This window comes from Lolium perenne, chromosome 1, assembly GCF_019359855.2.
Source record: "Lolium perenne isolate Kyuss_39 chromosome 1, Kyuss_2.0, whole genome shotgun sequence".
Lineage (NCBI taxonomy): Eukaryota > Viridiplantae > Streptophyta > Magnoliopsida > Poales > Poaceae > Lolium > Lolium perenne.
In genome coordinates, this window is record NC_067244.2 from 204,884,862 (window position 1) to 204,893,985 (window position 9,124).

Consider the following 9,124-nt stretch of genomic DNA (forward strand, 5'->3'; position numbering starts at 1 on the left):
TATTTTGCCGCAAGCATGATTATGACGATTCTTTGCTCTCTTGATTTGTCTCTCCCTAGTCTATTGCTAGCCTTCACTTGTACTGAGCGGGAACGCTGCTCGTGCTTCCAAACACCTGAAAACCAAGTTATTCCAAAGTGTCCACCATAAATACCTATGCATGGCATTTCAAACCATTCCAAGTAAATTCTCATGCGCTACCTTTAAAACCTTCAAAATGCTTCTCAATTTGTGTTTATGTTTCATAGCTCATGAGGAAGTATGTGGTGTTTAGCTTTCAACCTTGTCATTTACTTTTGACGGACTCTCATATGGACTAGTGGCACATCCGCTTATCCAATAATTTTGCAAAAAGAGCTGGCAATGGGATTCCCAGTCCCGAATTAATTAACTTAAATAGACACTCCTCCATGGTTTGTGATTGTTGGACGGCACCCGAAGGATTCGGTTAGCCATGGCTTGTGTAAGTAAAGGTTGGGGGGAGTGTCATCATCATAATAAAACTAAAATAAAAAGGCACTCCTTCATGGTATGAGATTGTTGGCAGGCACTCGAGGATTCGGTTAGCCATGGTTTGTGCAAGAAAGGTTGGAAGGAGTGCCAAATAAATATGCAATAATTCATGGGAGCCGCTCTTGAAAGTCTGGTTGGCGAGGTAGTTAGTGTACCCATTACCATTCGTTGACAACAACAAACACCTCTCAAAATAATTTTACTCCTGTCTTTATAAAAATAAAAAGCTCTAGCGCATGTTAATCCCTGCTTCCCTCTGCGAAGGGTCAATCTTTTACTTTTATGTTGTGTCTCCATTATTTCTTTGAGCACTATCTTGAGAGCACAACTGTCATTCTTAGTACAATATGCTTGTCTCAAAATATGATTGATTGTGGTATAACTTTGATGCATTTATCTTTTGACAATCACTACTTCTAGTCTTTCTATGAACTCCAGAGGTGCCCGGGCATTTATGTTTTGCCAATCAAATACAGGCAAGCGAGATACCACTTTATCATACTCTCTTATGAACATTGCAATCCTGCTTATATACATGATTCATGATGCTTATTATTAATTGTTGGTACCTCTCCATGATTGACATAGCTGTTAGATGATCTTATTTGTATGTATCTCATTATGAACTGCTCGAGTATTAGCCATTGCATGAGAATATATACATCATATGAGCAAATGTGTTCGTGAAAGTTCTTTTATCGCTCAGTTGTTAACTGAATTGCTTGAGGACAAGCAATAAGCTAAGCTTGGGGGGAGTTGATACGTCCAAAACGTATCTACTTTCCCGAACACTTTTGCTATTGTTTTGCCTCTAATTTGTGTATTTTGGATGCAACTAACACGGACTAACGCTGTTTTCAGCAGAACTGCTCTGGTGTCTCGTTTTTGTGCAGAAATCCAACTTTCGGGAAAATCCTCGGAATTTATGCAGAAGGCCCTATTTTCCCAGGAAACTAACGGAGCCAGAAGGACAATTGAGGTGGAGGCCCGAGGGCCCCACACCATAGGGCGGCGCGGCGCAGGGGGGGCCCGCGCGGCCCTGTGGTGTGGCCCCCTCGGCCGGCCTCCGACGCCCTCCTTCGGACTACTTATCGGCCTCGACCTAAAAACGCACGGAGAGAAGTCGAAGTCGCCAGAAACCCTCCAGAACGCCGCCACATCGCGAAACTCCGTCGCGGGAGCCGAAGTCTCCGTTTCCGGCACTCCGCCGGGACGGGGAATTGGAGGAGATCATCGCCGCCATCACCGCCAACGCCTCTACATCAACCAGCCATGTTTCCCCCATCCATGTGTGAGTAATTCCCCCGCTGTAGGCCGAAGGGGATGGTACGGATTGGATGAGATTGGTCATGTAATAGCATAAGATTGTTAGGGCATAGTGCCTAGTGTCCGTAATCGGTACTTTGATGATATTGTTGCAACTTGTTATGCTTAATGCTTGTCACTAGGGCCCGAGTGCCATGATCTCAGATCTGAACATGTTATTGTTTCATGAAGATAATCATTGTTTATGGTCTTATCTATAAGTTGTATACACATGTCGCTGTCCGGAACCGATGGCCCCGAAGTGACAGAAATCGGGACAACCGGAGGGAATGGTAGCGATGTGAGGATCACATGTGTTCATGGAGTGTTAATGCTTTGCTCCGGTACTTTATTAAAAGGAGTACCTTAATATCCAGTAGTTTCCCTTGAGGCCCGGCTGCCACCGGCTGGTAGGACAAAAGATGTTGTGCAAGTTTCTCATTGCGAGCACGCACGACTATATATGGAACACATGCCTATTGATTGCTTTGTACTTGGACACCGTTTTATTATTATCTGCAAATGCCCTGCTATGATTGTTACATGAGTTTCTCTCATCCATGCAACGCCCGTCATCCGTCCCCGTGCCTACAGTATTTTTCATCCTGCTGTTTACTAAAATCACTACTGCTGTCTCTGTTACTCTGCTGCTGTTATTTCACTACTGCTACTGCTATAAAACTGTTACTACTGATAAACTCTTGCGAGCAAGTCTGTTTCCAGGTGCAGCTGAATTGACAACTCCGCTATTAAGGCTTCCAAGTGTTCTTTGTCTCCCCTTGTGTCGAATCAATAAATTGGGTTTTACTTCCCTCGAAGACTGTTGCGATCCCCTATACTTGTGGGTCATCATTAGGCCGCCCTTCTGGATCATTGATGTCTGCGCACGCTTCTATTCTTGTAGACAGTGTTGGGCCTCCAAGTGAAGAGGTTTGTAGAATAGCAGAAAATTTCCCTTAAGTGGATCACCCAAGGTTTATCGAACTCAGGGAGGTAGAGGTCAAAGATATTCCTCTCAAGCAACGCTGCAATTAAAATACAAGAAGTCTCTTGTGTCCCCAACACACCCAATACACTTGTCAGATGTATAGGTGCACTACTTCAGCAAAGAGATAGTAAAATGCAAGTGGTATAGATGATTGTAAATATTAATTGCGATTTGAAATAAATATTGCAGCAAATAAACATGCAGTAAAATAGTAAATAAACAACGATTCGATGTTTGGAAACAAGGCCTAGGGATCATACTTTCACTAGTGGCCACTCTCAACATTGATATCATAATGGAATATAAATATAAGAAGTTCACTATGCTATTCTAAAAGACTCTCCGGTTGAATAACGAACACTAATTCACTGTGTAGGGATGCAAAAGCAATCCTTAAGGTGCATTCCCAAGTAATAATGAAAACCCCGTGTTGTCACTTTGAGTGTTCGTAGGAGGTACTAACACACCACAATTTCATAGAGACATCCAACTCAAATCATAATTCAGTGAACAAGTATTCTGTGAAATATAGCCTAAGAGACCCACACGGTGCACACACTATCACCTTTACACACGTGGGACAAGGATTTTCTGGAGATCACATAAGTAAAATTCACTTGAATAGCATAACGACATCTAGATTACAATGCTCATGATCACATACAGATCACATCATAAGAGAGAGAGATAAACCACATAGCTACGGTAGAGCCCTCCGCCCCGAGGGATAACTACTCCCTCCTCATCATGGGAGTCAGCATCAGCGATGAAGATGGCGGTGAAGTCGATGGCGATGGCTCCGGGGGCAACTCCCCGTCCGGGCAGGGTGCCGAAACAGAGACTTATGTCGCCCGAATTAGGATTTCGGATGGCGGTGGAGCTACGGGACTTTTCGTGGACGGAGGATGAACTTCCCGTAACTTTTAGGTCAAGAGGCATCTTATAGGCGAAGAGGCGGCGCGAGGGGGCACACAAGGCGCCCATACCATGGCCTGGCGCGGCTAGGCCTGGGCCCGCGCCTAGGCCTGGTATGGCTGCCCTGTGGCACTTCTCTGACTCCCCTTCTGGCTCCTGGAGTCTTCTGGCATTTTAGAATTTTGGTGAATTTTCCAGAATTTTCCGAGCACTTTCATTTTTGGACGTACATTTTCTGCAATAAACAGACATAATAAACAGAAACTGGCACTGGGGCACTCGTTAATAGGTTAGACCAATAAATGTCATAATATGATACAAAGTGCTTGTAAAACATATTATAATTGGTGCAAAACAAGCATGGAGCATCAAAAATTATAGATATGTTTGCGACATATCAACATCCCCAAGCTTAACTCCTACTCATCCTCGAGTAGGTAACTGATACAAACCAGATAATTTTTGAAGTGACATGCTATCACACAACCTTGATCTTTCTTTATGTAAAATCGTACATGGAGGGTATCATAATACTAACATAGACATGGTAGATGTAATCAACAAAACTTAATAACCATGGTATAGCATGAAAATTAACTAACAAAAGATAATGCATAAAGTGCATGGAAAGCAAAGTGATTGTTTAGAGCATAGAAGAAACATTGAAGTGGTACTCTACTTGTCACATAAGTGATAGCAAAACATAAATGCTAGTACATCTTTAAAGTTTAAGAGGGTGGCTAGAAAAAAATAATTTTAGAACAAGAGATATCATAATCATGAGTCAATCAATAAAAATCTTTGGGCCATGCACATCGAAATAAGAATGACAACTATGCTCTCTTAAATGGTCCATGTAACTTAGAAGATCAAGACTCAACATAAAAGTAAAAGAAAGTCTCTCTTTGAGAGGCAAGTAAGATCACTCATGTGCTAGAGCTTTTCATTGGTGAGTGATGTCTACACCCACTCTTGTTCCTGTAGACAGTGTTGGGCCTCCAAGAGCAGAGGTTTGTAGGACAACAACAAGTTTCCCTTAAGTGAATCACCCAAGGTTTACCGAACTCAGGGAGGTAGAGGTCAAAGATATCCCTCTCAAACAATCATGCAATTAAGATGCAAGAAGTCTCTTGTGTCCCCAACACACCTAATACACTTGTCAAATGTATAGGCGCAGTAGTTCAGTGAAGAGATAGTAAAATGCAAGGTGTAATGATGGTTGTAAATAATAATAGCGTTCTGAAATAAATATTGCAGGAAGTAAACATGCAGTAAAACAGTAAATAAGCGGTGTTTGCAGTAAACAAGGCCTAGGGCTCCTACTTTCACCAGTGGCCACTCTCAACATTGCAATCATAATTGGATATAAATATAAGCACTTCAACATATTACTCATGAAACACTCTCTTGTTGGATAAAAAACACAAATTCATCATGTAGGACTACAAAAGCAATCCTCAAAATGTATTCCCAAGTACTATGAACACCCCACACGGTCACCATGAGCATTCATAGACGGTACTAACACACCACAATTCATAAGGGAGTCACACACGGTGCACACACTATACCATTACACCGAGGTCACAGTAACTCCGAAATTCACAATTAAAATACTTGAGTAGCATATGACATCTAGATTACAATGCTCATGATCACATAAAGATCATATCATAAGAGAGAGAGAGAGATTGAACCACATAGCTACGGTAGAGCCCTCAGCCCCGAGGGTGAACTACTCCCTCCTCATCATGGGAGTCAGCAATGGCGCTGAAGATGGCGGTGAAGTCGATGGTGATGACTCCCAGGGGCAATTCCCCGCTCCGACAGGGTGCTGGAACAGAGTTCTGTCGCCCGGAACTTGGTTTCGTCGGTGGCGGCGGCTACGTGACTTTTCGTGGGCGGAGACTGATATTCCTGTAACTTTTAGGTCAAGAGGCAAATTATAGGCGAAGAGGCGGCACGGGGTGCTCGTACCATGCCCAGGCGCGGCCAGGCCTGGGCCCGTGCCTGGCACTACAAGAAAAGTTCTGATAGACAACGTCCCAAAATCGTCCGCTAAGGGGTATTTTTCGTCGCCTATGGGCCTAACCCGACGATATGGGTTCTGTTATCGAAACTGCGTCAGGCAAAGTCCTACGAAGATTTTTTCGGTCCGTCGCGCTTGGGCGCCCTTCCACCACGGAAAATCGGACCATCGCAGAAGTGTTTCCGGGAGCCCGTTGACTGCTGACGTCATGCAAACTGCCACGTGGCAGACGCCGTTAACTGGCAGTTAACGGCGTTAACCGACTGAAACCCCGTGGTAGATGGTAGGCCCACACGAGGCCTGCCACGTCTTAAGCGGGCCGGCCCATTAAGTTTGCGGGCCGGGCCAGCTGACTTAGTTTGACCGGTCAACTATATAGCTGGGCTGGTCCATTAGTTACGTGGGCCGGGCCTAACCTCTAAGATTGACTGGTCAAAAACTTTAATGGGCTGGCCCACTAAGCATGTGGGCCGGGCCGAATGCACTCGTTTGACCGGTCAATAGGCAAAAGGGCTGGCCCACAAGACATGTGGGACCCACTTTCCTGTTATCGGGCCGACCCATTTACAAAGTGGGGTCCACCTTAAAGCAAGTGGGCCGACCCAATTAGCATGTGGGTCCCACTTTCCTGCTATCGGGCCGGCCCCAGGATTTGGAGCAGGGGGGACCAGATAAAAGAAATCAAAAGAAATCCGAAGCGGTTTCATTCAATTTGTTGTGGATTGGATGATGGAAAAACCAGCTAGGTTCAGTGGTTCGACCTCCCAAAGGTTAAAGAAAGCCCATTCGAGTTCCGCTTGGAAACAAGAAGCTCTTCTTTATTTTCGATGCAGCTCTAGTTGCTGGAGGCAGAGGACGTGGACGCGGCATATTTCTTCATGCGAGATTGAGCTTGGGCCAAATTGTCTTCTTTCTCTCTACTCTTTATAGTGGAGATGCTAAAAACAAATGATTGAAACCTGCTTGCCCTTCTGATTTATTCCTTGCTGGCACTACGCTGACCGAGGGAGGGACCCCGTCTCCCGTATCTTATCTTTCGCGCATAGGTACGTGGGGTCCACAATAGATCAAATGGGCTGGCCCAACAAGCCAGTGGGCCGGGCCAAAAACACAGGTGGGTCCCGCTTTCCTGTTAAAGGCCTGACCCATTTAGTATGTGGGGTCCACCATATAGTAAGTGGGCCAGCCCAAGAAGATAGTGGGCCGGGCCAAAAACATAGGTGGGTCCCACTTTCCTTTTAAAGGGCCGGCCCATTTAGTATGTGGGGTCCACCATATAGCAAGTGGGCTGGCCCAACAAGAAAAGTGGGCCGGGCCAAAAACACAGGTGGGTCCCACTTTCCTGTTAAAGGGCCGGCCCATTTAGTATGTGGGGTTGATACGTCTCCGACGTATCGATAATTTCTTATGTTCCATGCCACATTATTGATGTTATCTACATGTTTTATGCACACTTTATGTCATATTCGTGCATTTTCTGGAACTAACCTATTAACAAGATGCCGAAGTGCCGATGTCTTGTTTCTGCTGTTTTTGGTTTCAGAAATCCTAGTAAGGAAATATTCTCGGAATTGGACGAAATCAAAGCCCAGGGGCCTATTTTCTCACGAAGCTTCCAGAAGTCCGAAGGAGAGACGAAGAGGGGCCATGGAGGGGCCACACTATAGGGCGGCGCGGCCCCCCCTTGGCCGCGCCGGCCTGTAGTATGGGGCCCCCGTGCCGCCTCTTGACCTGCCCTTCCGCCTATAAAAAGTCTCCGTGACGAAACCCCCAGTACCGAGAACCACGATACGGAAAACCTTCCAGAGACGCCGCCGCCGCCGATCCCATCTCGGGGGATCCAGGAGATCACCTCCGGCACCCTGCCGGAGAGGGGAATCATCTCCCGGAGGACTCTACGCCGCCATGGTCGCCTCCGGTGTGATGTGTGAGTAGTCTACCCCTGGACTATGGGTCCATAGCAGTAGCTAGATGGTTGTCTTCTCCCCATTGTGCTATCATTGTCGGATCTTGTGAGCTGCCTAACATGATCAAGATCATCTATCTGTAATTCTATATGTTGCGTTTGTTGGGATCCGATGAATAGAGAATACTTGTTATGTTGATTATCAAAGTTATACTTATGTGTTGTTTATGATCTTGCATGCTTTCCGTTACTAGTAGATGCTCTGGCCAAGTAGATGCTTGTAACTCCAAGAGGGAGTACTTATGCTCGATAGTGGGTTCATGCCTGCATTGACACCGGGACAAAGGATGAAAGTTCTAAGGTTGTGTTGTGCTGTTGCCACTAGGGATAAAACATTAGTGCTATGTTCAAGGATGTAGTCACTAGTTACATTACGCACCATACTTAATGCAATTGTCTGTTGTTAGCAACTTAATACTGGAAGGGGTTCGGATGATAACCTGAAGGTGGACTTTTTAGGCATAGATGCAGTTGGATGGCGGTCTATGTACTTTGTCGTAATGCCCAATTAAATCTCACTATACTCATCATGATATGTATGTGCATGGTCATGCTCTCTTTATTTGTCAATTGCCCAACTGTAATTTGTTCACCCAACATGCTGTTCGTCTTATGGGAGAGACACCTCTAGTGAACTGTGGACCCCGGTCCAATTCTCTTTACTGAAATACAATCTACTGCAATACTTGTTCTACTGTTTTCTGCAAACAATCATCTTCCACACAATACGGTTAATCCTTTGTTACGGCAAGCCGGTGAGATTGACAACCTCACTGTTTCGTTGGGGCAAAGTACTTTGGTTGTGTTGTGCAGGTTCCACGTTGGCGCCGGAATCCCTGGTGTTGCGCCGCACTACATCCCGCCGCCATCAACCTTCAACGTGCTTCTTGGCTCCTCCTGGTTCGATAAACCTTGGTTTCTTTCTGAGGGAAAACTTGCTGCTGTGCGCATCATACCTTCCTCTTGGGGTTGCCCAACGAACGTGTGAAATACACGCCATCAGGGGTCCACCGTATAGCAAGTGGGCCGGCCCAACAAGATAGTGGGCCGGGCCAAAAACACAGGTGGGTCCCACTTTCCTGTTAAAGGGCCGGCCCATTTAGTTGTAGGGATTCGTTGCATAGAAAACAAAAAATTTCCTACCGCGAGAACGCAATCCAAGCCAAGATGCATTCTAGAAGACGGGAGCAACAAGGAGATGATCGAGACTCACCCTTGAAGATTTCCAAAGCCTACAAGATGAGGCTCTTATTGCTGCGGTAGACGATCACTTGCCGCTTGCAAAAGCGTGTAGAACTGACATATCTCATCTCATCACCTTTGCTAAAAGAACTGACATATCTGTCAATACAGTGATGCAAATGGAGTTCCTTCAAGACATGTTCCATCTTCCACTTTCCCAACAAGT